Below are 13,976 nucleotides of genomic sequence, written 5' to 3' on the forward strand. Positions count from 1 at the left end.
AAAATCCCCAAGAATAATAATAACTGAGTCCGGGTATTTTTGTTCTGTGTCTGTGATTTGATCAGCCAGCTGTTGCAGCCCTGTGTTCAAACACGCGTTTGGCGGGATATACACACTCACCAGAATAAACGAGTAGAAAGGCTTACAGTTAATAAAGAGTGCTTCCAAATTAGGACAGCACATCTTCTTTAACGTTGTTACATCTGTACACCAACTTTCATTGTTGTAAATGCATGTTCCACCGCCTCTCGCCTTTCCCCGTTAACTCCGCGATACGATCCGCTCTGAACAGCTGGAAGCCCGGCAGATGTAACGCGCTGTCCGTAATGGCTTCACTCAGCCAGGTTTCTGTGAAGCACAAGGCAGCAGAGGTTGAAAAGTCCTTGTTTGTGCAGGTGAGGAGATGTAGCTCGTCCATTTTGTTAGGGAGAGAGCGGAGATTCGCAAGATGAATGCTCGGCAGCATTGTTCGAAGGCCCCGCCAACGGAGCCTGACCAGCGCGCCTGCTCGTCTCCCTCGCCTGCGTCTCATAGCGCATTTAAACAACAAGGGCTATTTAGGGTTGCCACTTGTCACATGAAATATGGGATCGTTCCATATTTAAAGATGAAATGATGTGGCAACAACACAGCAGAGCATCTCTTTGTTTTTTACCCACCCAAAATGTCAAATAAAAAGCAAAACAAGCTGTGATTGGTCGCTTTTCATGTCGGTCAGATGGCCTCTTCCAATCATGGGCAGTGTCTGTGCGCTGTGTGCGGGGGATATTTTGCGAATATCATCAAAAATTTGTGGAAAATTTATATTTGTTTCTCAGGCATGCTAACTGTGTAGAAATAATCTGTTTTAATTTTCCAGCACTTTTGAGCGCTTTTCAACAAAACAAGGTGATTTCCAAGTATTCCAGTACTTTTCTAATAGCTAAATTCAAGCACTTTAAGCACTTTAAGGACCTTGTGCATACCCTGGAAATATAAGCGAAACACTGTTGATGTTACGATGTAATATTAACACGTATTTCACTAACTTCCCGATTTGCTGTCACAATTCTCTAATACTTCTGGTTCTTTGAGCCTCAATGAATTTGTACGAATTTGCATGTGTAAAGTTGTTCAAACGTAAAATGGTTAACATTTAGATGCTGTCAATATATTTCAGTGTCTATGCAAACATGTGGGTGAACCACCTTTGAATACTAATGAGATCACTTTGGAACTTCACATAAGGGTTACATGTGATGCTTCCATAGATGTTGGCCAAAATTAGGTTTATTTTAAGGCACCTTAACTTTTCTGCCTACTGTCAAAAGCTTTTGAGAACTCCTATGATGCCTAAAATGCAGTCTAGGTAGGCAGCTTACTAAGGTTTGTAATAGAGCCACTCTTATACAGACACACTCCAGTCCCGTCAGATGGACTGTGTTAAAGGCGAGCGGTGCTCAGAGAATCCCTACTGTGCAGGTTGAGTTTCGGCTCCGGTAACACCTCTGTAATTGGGCTGATTTTTCCAAAGCCAGTGTGAAATATGCCTGTGTGAGTGTAATAAGTTCCAGAGTGCATGTCAGTGTGCAGCTTTTCCCCTGGTGCAACTGAGAGTTCACCAACATTTATCACCTCTGTATCCAGCAACACTCAGCTTAAAGCAGACTAATGCCTTCCTGCTCCTGTGGCCCTCTGTTGCCCGCACATCCAGGCCAACAAATAGGCCTCTAATAGTTATCTATGGAGCCCCAAATACGCCTCTAATAGATATCTATGGACCCCCTCGCACCCAATGAAAAACCACATTCATTTTACTGCTGTATCCATTTCAGGGTAAGTGGATCAATTGAAGCAGACTACAAATCAGCAGGTTTACACAAACTATGAGCTGTAAAGTTAAGCTTGAGCCGGGTGCCAGATTATCTGCGATGTTTTTGCTTTCGCTCTGTCTGACACCACTTTGAACTCATTACAGTTTCTGTACTGGAAAATACAACCTTGGCACATGACTATGTATGCTAATGGCCCTCAGATTGATTTTTAATTAGTAACACTTTTAGATCAGAGCCAGTCAAATTGGCCTTTTCTTGCATAACTAATCAGCAGAAGGGTGGTTATTCAGGGGAGTTGGAGAATGGCTAGGTTTAAGATTGATCTCAACTTCAGAAGACAATATGACCGATTTCACCTTCAGGCTAAACCTGGACCCGATCCAGCACTGGTCCTTAACTGGTTTTGCTTCAGGACCCAGATTTGACATTCATTGGACATCAATGGTAAACACAATTATCCTTCAAATCAAACATTAAATGTTTAAAATAATTCCATAAAATGTGCAGGCCCAACAACACATAATGTTAACATGATATTGGTTGAACTGCAAAATTGACAATTTTGGTTTCTAAACATCTGTTGAATTTAGAACGTTTCATGCAGTGTTGTAGTACTCGAGACTGAACTCGGTCTCGAGACCATATTTTTATGGCCTTTGTCCTGTCATGGACTCTGGAGCATTTGGACATCAGTCTTCACTCAGACTTGAACAAGTGTAGACTCGGACTTTACCCCGAGATTAGTCGAGTCCTTTCAAAAAATATACCATGAGCGCTTCAACTTATAACTTCAAAAATATCAGTGATTACCTTTCAGTAAATTGGCCAAATGGGTTAGCAAAATGACTTGAATCTATTTGCTGCTCAGTCAGGTTCATTCGGACTCACTGAATCAATTGCAGTGATTTCTCACTCAGTATAACAGTGTCAGGATAGTTTAGAACACGGAGATCAAACCGATCGCAGGATGAAGTGGAAATTTACCTACAATCATTTGAAACAAAAGGCAAATTTTTTGAGATACTTTTACTTGAGCAACTTTGAGAAACTTCAACTAGTGCTGTGTCATGTGAATAAGGGGCTGTTCACACCAAATGTGTTTTTGCATCCATGCATGCTGTTTTTCAGTTGTTTTTCTATGTAAACGTGCTAAATGGACGTCTTTGACCTTTGCGCCGCATAACGCTTTGTTTCCGGTGTCTCATGCAGGAGCTCAAGCATTTTTTTTAACTGTTAAAAACTGTGTTTTGGGGGGCCTGGGTAGCTTAGCAAGTAAATACGCTGACTACCACACATGGAGTCGCAAGTTCGAATCCAGGGCGTGCTGTGTGACTCTAGTCAGGCTTCCTAAGCAACCAACTGGCCCGGTTGCTAGGGTAGGAAGAGTCACGTTGGGTTAACCTCCTTGTGGTCGCTATAATGTGGTTCTCGCTCTCAGTGGGGCATGTGGTGAGTTGTGCGTGGATGCTGCGGAGAATAGCGTGAGTCTCCACATGCGCTAGGTCTCTAGGGTAACGCACTCAACAAGCTATGTGACAAGATGCACGGATTGACTGTCTCAGATTCGGAGGCAACTGAGATTCGTCTTCCGCCACCCTGATTGAGACGAGTCACTATGCCACCACGAGGACCTAGAGCACATTGGGAATTGGGCATTCCAAATTGGGGAGAAAAAAACTGTGTTTTGCTCTGTTCATTGCACTGTGTCGTGCTTTTTTAGTGCAAGAATGTGTTCAGTCTGAACAGCCTCTAAGTATTTTACAAATGCTTTAGCCATTAGCTATTTCCTACATACGACTTTGAATGGAACGCAGCATTAATACAGAGTATTCAGAATCAGAAAAAGATGTGGTTGTGTACACTCTGTGGGTTTTTTAAGTTTGGAGCAGCAGAAATAATTAACCTTGTGTAAATTGGTATGTGAACATTTAGCTTTATGTTAAGCGAAAATGCTATTTCTAAGCCTTTTACATGCACCTGTTACCAGGAACGATTCTATTTTTTCTATCAAGAAAATCCATGTTAGATCATATTTATTTTTCTCTAGTTAGACCTTTGATATTAGGGCAAAGATGTACTGCAAAAATCTTATTCTTGGTTAAAATTTTTGTATTGCCCTACTGTAAAAATATCTTAAAAATCCTAAAAACAAGATGCATTTATTTTCACTTGTTTTAGATGCAACACTGCATAAGATACAGTATGTTGGCTTTTTTCAGCGAATGTAATTTTAATATGTGTATTTTGCCTTACTGTACTGTCAGATTGTTTCCCTTTTTATTAACTTAGTAATAGTCAAAATAAGTGAAAACATCTTTGCTGAAGAAGTAATCCAAATTATTTAGATTACTCAAGGTCAGTAATGTAATCTAACGGAATACATTACAAATTACATTTTACAGCATGTATTCTGTAATCTCTAGGGAAATACATTTTAAAAGTAACCCTCCCATCCCTGGGTATGCATCACACAAATAATGTGCAAAATACATCAATATTGACTGATTCATTAACTAAGTAATTGTATTAAGTATTGATTGTTTTATATGTAACCCAGTGTGGAAATATGTCAACTTTTATGAGAAAAGCTGATTCCTTGATGCTTCAAAGCATTTATATGTAGTTATTGAAGACTCCAGTTGTCAAGATTTGTAACCCTGTATTTTTCTACTTATGTTCATTATTGAAGTTAATAGAGTCCTAAGAGTTGCATAAGCCTAAACCGATGTTCTCGAGAGCTCCTCTTCACCTGATGCAGTGCTAAGTACAATGAACGTTAAATGCACCACAGTTTTGTGGTGTAAAAAAAGGTAATTGTAATTATGATTACTAATTATGATTTTAAGGGTAAAATCAATATGTATAAAACTCAATATGTAAATAGTGTTTCAGATACAAATTTATGTTTACAGAGACTGAATATTCTGACATTTTGTAATGTTTAATTGATAATCGAATTACTGTCGGCATATACGTTGAACTAACATATTCATTTAATTCATGCCAATATAAAAAAGGAAATACTGAACATGTGAAAAGATGAATACATTTTTAAATATGTGATACCAGAGTTTCAGAATGTATAAAGAAAAAAGAGAGATGACACATGAACATTTAAAGCAAAATTGTATTGCTTTGAAATGCAAAGGCTGATTTTTTGAAGATGTATAATGTATAACAGCCCCGATTTGTCCTGTCTCCTTTTTCTGTACTGTTTATACAGTCTCATATGTTGGGTCGGCCTCTGGGGTCTGCAACAGAAGCAACTGATACTGACAGTATCCTTCTTGAAAATAGAATCAAGTAAAGAGGGTTGCAGAGAACTTTGTTGACATGTTTGTTTGAGTAGTACAGGCAGCAGTATCCACTTCAACATTTCTTCAGCTCATACTAGAGCAGGACTGTTATTTACTTTGATGTGTGTACAATGGCCAGGTCATGATACTGGAGAGGTGCAGTTTGTTTCTCTTGAGGCTGAGAGTCTTATTGTGGAGATCAGGTTATCAATAAAGAAAGGAGATTCTGCAATGCTAATTTTTTACAGTAATGAAGTAACAAATACAATTACTATTGCAGACTCTCAGAGACGCTGTACTCTATGATGGTCTATGGACGGTATGGTGCTGTGGGGCGCCATAAATTTTTGATTGTAAAAATGTGCTACAAAAAAGTTCTTGTATTTTTGAAAAACATTTAAAAATGCTGTTTTCAAATGTCTAATTTTTAAACATTTAAGGTTAAAAAAATTTCATCTAAAAGTAAATGTTATATCTAAGTCTTAAATATAATTATTGAGGTAAATCTTAAATATCTAATCAAAATATAAATGTTAAATCTAGATTTTTTTGTTAGATATTTAGCTATCATACAAATTTGTGATGCCCTTAGGCATTAATTACCAGATGACATTAGATTTCCTGATACCTGTTGCATATTAAAGGTTGCACAAAATTACTGTATGAGGAGCAATTATTGTGGCATAGTAGTATAGAACCACTTTACTGCTTATTAGATTAAAACATTTAGATTTACCATTTAATTTTACTTCATTTTACAACTTACTATACTGTGCCTGCAAGATCGTTCACTGACCTACAGTACACTCGATTTAGAAATTTCAAGCTACTGATCCATTGATTATTTAGACATTTAATGAGAAAATTTGACAGTTAGCATCTCTACTTCCACTGGTTCAGCCAGACTGGTAAACCAAGAGCATGATTAATTTGCGTGTTTGCTAAAAATTTATCTTAAAGGAATAGTTCACCTAAAAATTATAATTCTCTCATCATTAACTCACCCTTATGCCATCTCAAACTTCTTCTGCAGAATACAAACAGAGATTTTTTTGGTGATGATATGATGTCAATATATCCATACATGTTTTGAAATTATTTCATGTGTCAAGCACTAGAAAATGTAATCGAGCTTCAGATCATGACAGTGTCAAGGAGACTGCAGATGCCAAGATTTATACTGATAAAGGTTACATTTTGGTCTGTTCTCACCCAAAACAAATCATATTTTATGATGCCTTTATGTCCTTTTTGGAGCTTGAATGTGTTGGACCTCATTGACTTGCATTGTATGAACAAAAACACTTCATATCTATCAAAATATCTCCGGTTGTGTTCCACAGAAGAAAAAAGTCATACCACTTTGAGATGCCATAAGGGTGAGAAAATGGTGAGAGAACTATCATTTTTGGGTGAACTATTCCTTTAAAATGTGCATTTAGATTAAAGATTTCCATCATGTGTACATCATGACCAATGACATGTGGGGACGGGCATGCTATGGTGTACTGTAAATAACATGACCAATTAACTGTGAGCTCAAGGCTAAACCTCAGCATTGATTAAATGGGTCAATAATCTGAATCCTACTTAATTTTTAATAGAAATCAGTTGAATATCAGTTAGTTTTTCACAGCATGTTTTTTTTTTTTTCTTTTTTTTTATTCAGTGAAAAATATACTGCAAGCTTTAAAAATGAATTTAAAATTATAAATGTGATGAAGGATGAAGCACAGCCAACAGGTCAGTGAGGTTTTGTTGTGATAAAATGTGGAAGGTGTAATAAGTGTTTGGTGCAGATGAATAGGGATGTCTGAGCTGTCTAGGTGCATTGTTGGCAATAGGTTGAAAAGAGCCATTAGGTTTTGTCAGGAGAAATGCTCACCTTCCTCGTATGCCAGTTCTCCTTTTATGCTCTAATTGAGAACAGGTGTCTCTAGCTTGTCCATTTGACCGGATCATTTCTGTTGCCCAGGGCAATACTGTCAACCTTATGGACGGATCCCTGGCAAAACTATAAGAGATCTGAGAATGAGATCTACAGTGTCGGAGCTGCATGGAAATGCTAACGAATAGCTTTCTCCAGGTATTATAGTCCTCCTCGGGTGTTTCAAAATGCTTTCTATTAAAAAGAGCTTTGAGCAGAATGTTGCATCATACACATAAGTATCTAAGAGGTATCAAAGTACATGTTGAGAAGGATTGAGTTGTAAACAGATCCTGGCAAGAGTCCTGATTGCGAGGAAGGGAATGCTGGAGCCGGAGAGGTGTGCGTGTAAATATGAGACTGCTGGACAGGACTGAGAATTAAATGGAACCGTGTCTGAAGTGTATGGATGGGGAACATAGTCAGCGGTCACTAAAGCAGGTCAGCACAAATGAGGAATGTTATGCACAGAGTCATCACCTACCAACTACAGATGTATCGCTCATAGTTGCCATTCCATGTGGCCCATCATCGGCCAAGAGTATTACTCAGATGCAAGGAATGTTAGTGTGGGCTGAATTTCTAGTGTGAGTGCAACCATCTCAGATTGTATTTCTTCATCTGAAGGAGTGCAGGTACTTTGAATCAAGCAAGAACCCATGATGAAATCCTGACCTGTTTTGTTGAGTTTAAGCAAGTTTGAAGATTTTTATGCAATTATTCTACAGCAGTGTGAAATATTGCAAAACACTTTAAAATAATCACTCAATCACCCTTACACACGTCTAACTCTCCTGCAATGCAGTCTGCTGTTATTTTGATTAGGTATTAATCGTATTAGTGGTGTTTGCTAAGGCAAGCATCACTATGCTATTGCTCATACTTAAAGGTTCGGGATTTGAACAAACTTAAACTGAAAGAGGGACACAAGCCAAATATAAGTATAAATAATATTATAGAGACTTTTAAGACAGGTTCTGTAGTAGCCACATTTCATCTACACTACCCATAATCCTGAAGAGAGATCCACCAATCAGAGAAGTTGCTTTGGAAACACTTTTTGGGGCAAAAGAGCTCAGCAGCCTGATAGCAGCAATGGCCCACATTAATGAAGCAGTCCGAATGATCCGAGTCAGTCTCCCTACACTCTCTAACTGCTAAATTCACTAAACAGTTGAACCACTGATGCATGTAAACCTTTAGCGCAAAAACCTGCATCTTATTCTCTAACCACCCACAATTTAGCTGAAAGGAATGTTCCGGGTTCAATCAAAGTTAAACTCAGTTGACAGCATTTGTGGCATAATCAGTGGTGGTTCTAGACCATTTTAAAAGGGGGGGGGGGGGGGGCAGGCTTGTATGAGCTTGTAGAGGGGCAACCTTAAATGTCCTGGTAACAATTTGCAATAAGGTTCCAGTTGTTGACATTAGTTATTAGGGGAAATTATTAGAAATTATTGAGAAATCATTCTTCACTAATAACTATACCCTGTGATCAGGCTCGTAGTTACCAACCTGCGCGTAGTGACTGTCAGCGCTCTGTCTTTGCGCTGTTTAACTGTCGGTTGTTGACGGATAAGACCACCCTGCTCTGTACTATACTATCTGACAAAAACCTGGATATTCTATTTCTCACCGAGACATGGCAAGCTTCTAATTATTATTTACATCTTAACCTGCTTACTCCCCCAGATACGGCTATTCAGCAAAACCCCGCCTGACGTCAAGGGGCGGTGGCCTGGCCGCTGTCTATTGATACAGCTTGCAATCCAAGATTATTGACTTTCATGAGACTGTTAACTTTGAATATCTAGTCTTCAAAATCTTTGGTCCCTCTCTGCTGCTTGTGGCTCTCTTATACCATCCACCCAAACCACTGTCAAATTTCTTTAGTAAATTAAATGAACTGTTAACTCTTGTATCTGAAATGTCTACCTCTGTATTACTTCTTGGTGATTTTAACATACATGTTGATATTGATTGTGCTGCTGCTCATGAGCTCATGTCTGTGTTGGATTGTTTCAACTTTGTACAGCATGTTGATTTTCCCACACACTCTAAAGGCCATACTCTTGATTTAGTCTGTACAACTGGACTAAGCAATGTCGCTGTATGTGGGTCTCAGATGGGAATCTCTGACCATTTTTTCATTGAATTCAACTGTGAATTACCTATCTCTAGACCTAGATTGAAATCCACTATAACATACTGTAATATCAAATCCATTAATCCTACTCTCTATTTGGCATCAGTCTAAATATCTCATCTCACTTATGCTACTGAACATACTAGTCCCTCTGTTATCCTCCTCAGCTATAATAAATCTATTTCTACAGCCTTTGATATACATGCCCCCCTTAAGGCCAAACTTGTCCCTTCCACACAGACATCACCCTGGATTACACCTGCGCTTCATGCCCTGAAAGCTACTGGCTGCCGCTTAGAGCGCCACTATAAGAAAACAGGTTTATCTGTACACCTAGCTACCTACATTGACCATATGAAGTCATACAAGTCAGTGCTAAACACTGCCTGCTCAACCTTCTTCTCTGCTCTCATTAATAATGCATCCTATAGACCCAAATCACTATTTTCCACAGTTAGAAAACTCACTAACCCTCCTGTCACATCTCATTCTGATTCACCTGAGCTCTGAGTAATTTCTCCACTTTTTCCAAAATAAAATCAAAGCTATTTATAATTGCTTTCCTTCTACCTATCCTCCTGTTCAATCTCATGAACATCTCACTGGGTTCAGGATTGGCTCCTTCACTGACTTCGCTCTGACCACCCCTGCTGCTATTTCTGAGTTAATTAAGAAATCGAATTTGTCATCCTGTCACTTAGATCCAGCTCCTACTTTCCTACTAAAAAACTGTATGTCTGCTATTTCTAGGCCCATCGCGCTCCTTATCTGCCAATCGCTGCACTTTGGTGTGGTTCCACTGGAGCTAAAGACTGTGGCTGTCACCCCAGTCCTAAAAAGTCCAGGTCTAGACCCCTCAGATCTGAACAACTTACATCCAATCTCTAATTTGCAATTTCTATCAAAGCTGTTAGAGAGTTGTAGCCATGCAACTGAAATCTTATCTATCCTCACATAACCTTTTTGAATGTTTTCAATCTGGTTTCCACCCTTGACACAGTACCGAAACCACACTCCTTAGAGTTGTAAATGACCTTCTTGTAGCCGCTAACTCCAGCAATGTCAGCATTCTGATTTTGTTAAATCTTAGCTCTGCATTTGACACCATATTTTACAGTACACTTATCTCACGTCTATCTGCTATAGGTATTACTGGCACTGCTCTCTCCTGGTTTACTTCATACCTATCTGACCGTCAACACTACGTGTTTATTCGTCAATCCAAGTCCACAACTGCTTCTGTTATGCATGGGATCCCACAGGATCCGGTGCTTTCTCCTTCCTTCCTCATATTTCCTTACTCACCATATCATCTTTCTTCCATCTCTGTCATATCGCTCAGCTTCATCACGTATTAGATTTCAAGGATGCAGAGACCCTAGTTCACGCCTTCATCACTTTCCGAATCGATTACTGCAATTCACTTTTCTATGGCCTGCCTAAAAAGACAGTAAATAAGCTCCAACATATCCAAAACTCTGCAGCTCGGGTCCTTACTCACTCAAAGAAATTTTCTGATATCACACCTATTCTTCAAAGCGTACATTGGCTGCCAGTTCACTACCGCATTCAATACAAGATACTCCTCATCACATTTAAAGCGTTACATGGTCTTGCTCCTCCATATATTTCTAATCTCATGCATCCATACACTCCAGCTCACTCACATTCCTCCACAGACTCTAGCCTACTACAGGTACCACGGTTCAAGCTTTCATCCTTCGGTGGCAGGGCTTTCTGTATATCTGCACCCTCATTATGGAACTTCATTCCTCTTTCACTTCGCAACCTCACGACCCTACGAGAATTGAAAACCCAACTCAAAACATATATCTTCTTTTGTTGTAACTCCATGTGATATTGTTGTGTGAAATGTGTATAACTTTGTTATCTCTGTCATTGTGTCTCTCTGAATTGTAAAGCGACCTTGAGTACCCAGAAAGGCACTATATAAAATAAACATTTATTATTATTATTATATCAGACCACTCATCCGGGGTCTGCGAGCCATCTCTCCTGCTCCACGCATCACTCTGCGATCTCTACAAGTAAGCTAATAAAATAATTTCAACTTAAATCAATGTTTCATGTGCATTTATTTATTTATTTGGCAACTAGTCTGGTAATAAGATGCATAGTAAACAGTTAGACATTAATTAGTAACAAAATATACACCAACATGACTCAAATTGGAGATTGATTTCAGCTGTTCAGCGATTTATTTCTTCTCACATAATTACACAGTTTCAACACAAATCTATGTTTCATGTCCTTAGCAGACAACCAAACCTTCTGCCCACACATGTAAATAGGGGCCTTAGACTGGTGCCGGTCCGCTAGGAGTTTGTTGTGTTGCCAGTCCTCAGAAGGGCTTCTCTGGCTTGCTGACACGTACATCAGCATCTTTGAATGCATCGGGCTCCTGCGCTGGGAATAAGGGTGGTTGGTATCCCAGGCAGCACTTGAAGGGGCGATAACCCAGTAGACGACAGAGGCTACGAACATGCCAGATGAGAACTCCAAGACAAGGGATTCCGAAAGGCCACACAGCGCAGCGCCTTCTCCAAGTCCTGGTTCACCTGCTCCACCTGACCATTGGTCTGGGGTGGAACCCAGAAGACAGACTCATCTTCGTCCCCAGCTGTCGGCAGAACTCTGCCCAAAATCTTGACACAAACTGGGGTCCCCTGATGGAAACCATGTCTAACCGGAGGCTATGGAAGGCATGGTTAATGACCTCAACCGCTGTCTCCCTCGCTGGAGGCAATTTGGGGAGGGGGATGAAATGAGCCGCCTTCGAAAACCAGTCCACTACGTTCAAAATGATAGTGTTGCCATGAGAAGGGGTTAAGCCAGTACAAAATCCATGACAATGTGTGACCAGGGTCTCGAAGGGACAAACAGTGGTTGGAGGAGCCCTGCCCGAGGATGGTGGGAGGTTTTATTGGTTGCGCACACGGGGAAGTGGCCACGAACAGTCGGACATCAGATGCCAGCGATGGCCACTAGAATCTCTGTCTTATCAAGGCCGTACAATCACCCTCAGGGTGACAAGCCACGTTGGATGAGTGGCCCCACTGTAGGATGTGGGTGCGGACCGATCGCGGAATAAACAACAGACCCTCTTGGCAATCAGCGGGAACAGTGGCATGACATAATGCGGAACGGACCTTGGACTCCACCTCCCAGGAGACCATGCCCACCACCCGTGTTGGTGGAAGAATGGTATCCAGGGAGTTGGCAGGGGTTTTAACCTCAAAACAACAAGAGAGGGCATCAGGCTTGATGTTCTTGGAACCTGGCTGATAGGACAGAACAAAGTTGAAATACCCAAAAAATAATGCACAGCGTGCCTGCCTAGAATTAAGATGTTTGGCTGTGCGAATGAATTCAAGGCTCTTGTGATTGGTCCACACCACGAAAGGTACCCCCAAATCCTCTAACCCAGTGGTTCCAAACCCTGGTCCTGGAGGCCCACCAACACTGCACATTTTGTATATCTCCCTTTTCTGACACACCCAGTTCAGGTCTTGGAGTCTCCTCTAACAAGCTGACGAGCTGAATCAGGTGTGATTGATTAGGGAGGTATCCAAAATGTGTAGTGTTGGGGGGCCTCCAGGAACAAGGTTGGGAACCACTGCTCTAACCAATGGCGGCACACACCCAACGCCAGCTGGACAGCCACCAACTCGCTATTCCCCACGTCATAATTCCATTCTGAGGGTGTGAGACGATGGGAGAAAAAGGCACATGGATGCATCCTTTCGTCCGAGGGAGAGCGCTGAGACAGGACCTCCGACGCATCCACCTCCACCATGAACTGATGAGAGGGATCGGGAGAAACAAGAATAGAGGCAGAACAGAATCTCTCTTTAAGTTTTAGAAAAATGGACTGAGCCTGCAGAGACTCAACAAATTGCGAGGTACGGTGAGTTGACTCTAATTCTGGATAAACTGGTGACAGAAATTGACAAACCCCAGAAACCTCTGCACAGCCTTATGGGGGCACTGTGTAGGTCCAACTTTGCAATGATAGTCACTCCCTGCACAAGTTCGAAGGCTGAAGACATCAGTTGCAAAGGATAGCAATTCTTTAACATAATATCATTCAGTCACCGATAGTCAATGCAGGGTCAAAGCGAACCATCCTTCTCCACAAAGAAGAACCCCGCCCTTGCCAGATAAGAGGAAGGGTGGATAAGACCGGCCATCAAAGAATCATTGATATACCTTTCCATTGCCTCCCTCTCCGGAACAGACAGTGAGTAAAGCTGACCCCGCGGTGGAGAAGTGCCTGGTAACAGGTGGATGGCGCAGTCCTACAGGCGATGAGGAGGGAAGGATGCAATGCGGAACTGACTGAAGACCATTTCCAGGTCATGGTAGGCCACCGGCACACCAGACAAGTCCACCGGCTCATCCTGCAACACAGAACAAGACTCGACAGGGGAGACAGCAGAAGAAAGACAGATAGACAAAAAACTCCAAGCCACAACAGAATTGGTGGACCAGTCAATATGATGGTTATGAATTACAAGCCATGGGTGTCCCAGCACAACCAGAGAGGAGGGTGACGAGTTCGGAGTGGTTTCTGGAGATGAGGGTCAGCGGCCAGGTGGAGTGTGTCACCAGCGACAGGGGCATCCCACTGAGGGTATGCACTGGGATGGGCTCCTCCAGAGGGATGATAGGAACCTGCCATTTGGAGGCAAGATCAGCATCCAGGAAGTTACACTCAGCTCCAGAATTGATCAAGGCAGAGACCAGGTGACTGGTGGACCCCCACTGCAGTC

Source organism: Myxocyprinus asiaticus, chromosome 10 (assembly GCF_019703515.2).
Source record: "Myxocyprinus asiaticus isolate MX2 ecotype Aquarium Trade chromosome 10, UBuf_Myxa_2, whole genome shotgun sequence".
Classification (NCBI taxonomy): Eukaryota; Metazoa; Chordata; class Actinopteri; order Cypriniformes; family Catostomidae; genus Myxocyprinus; species Myxocyprinus asiaticus.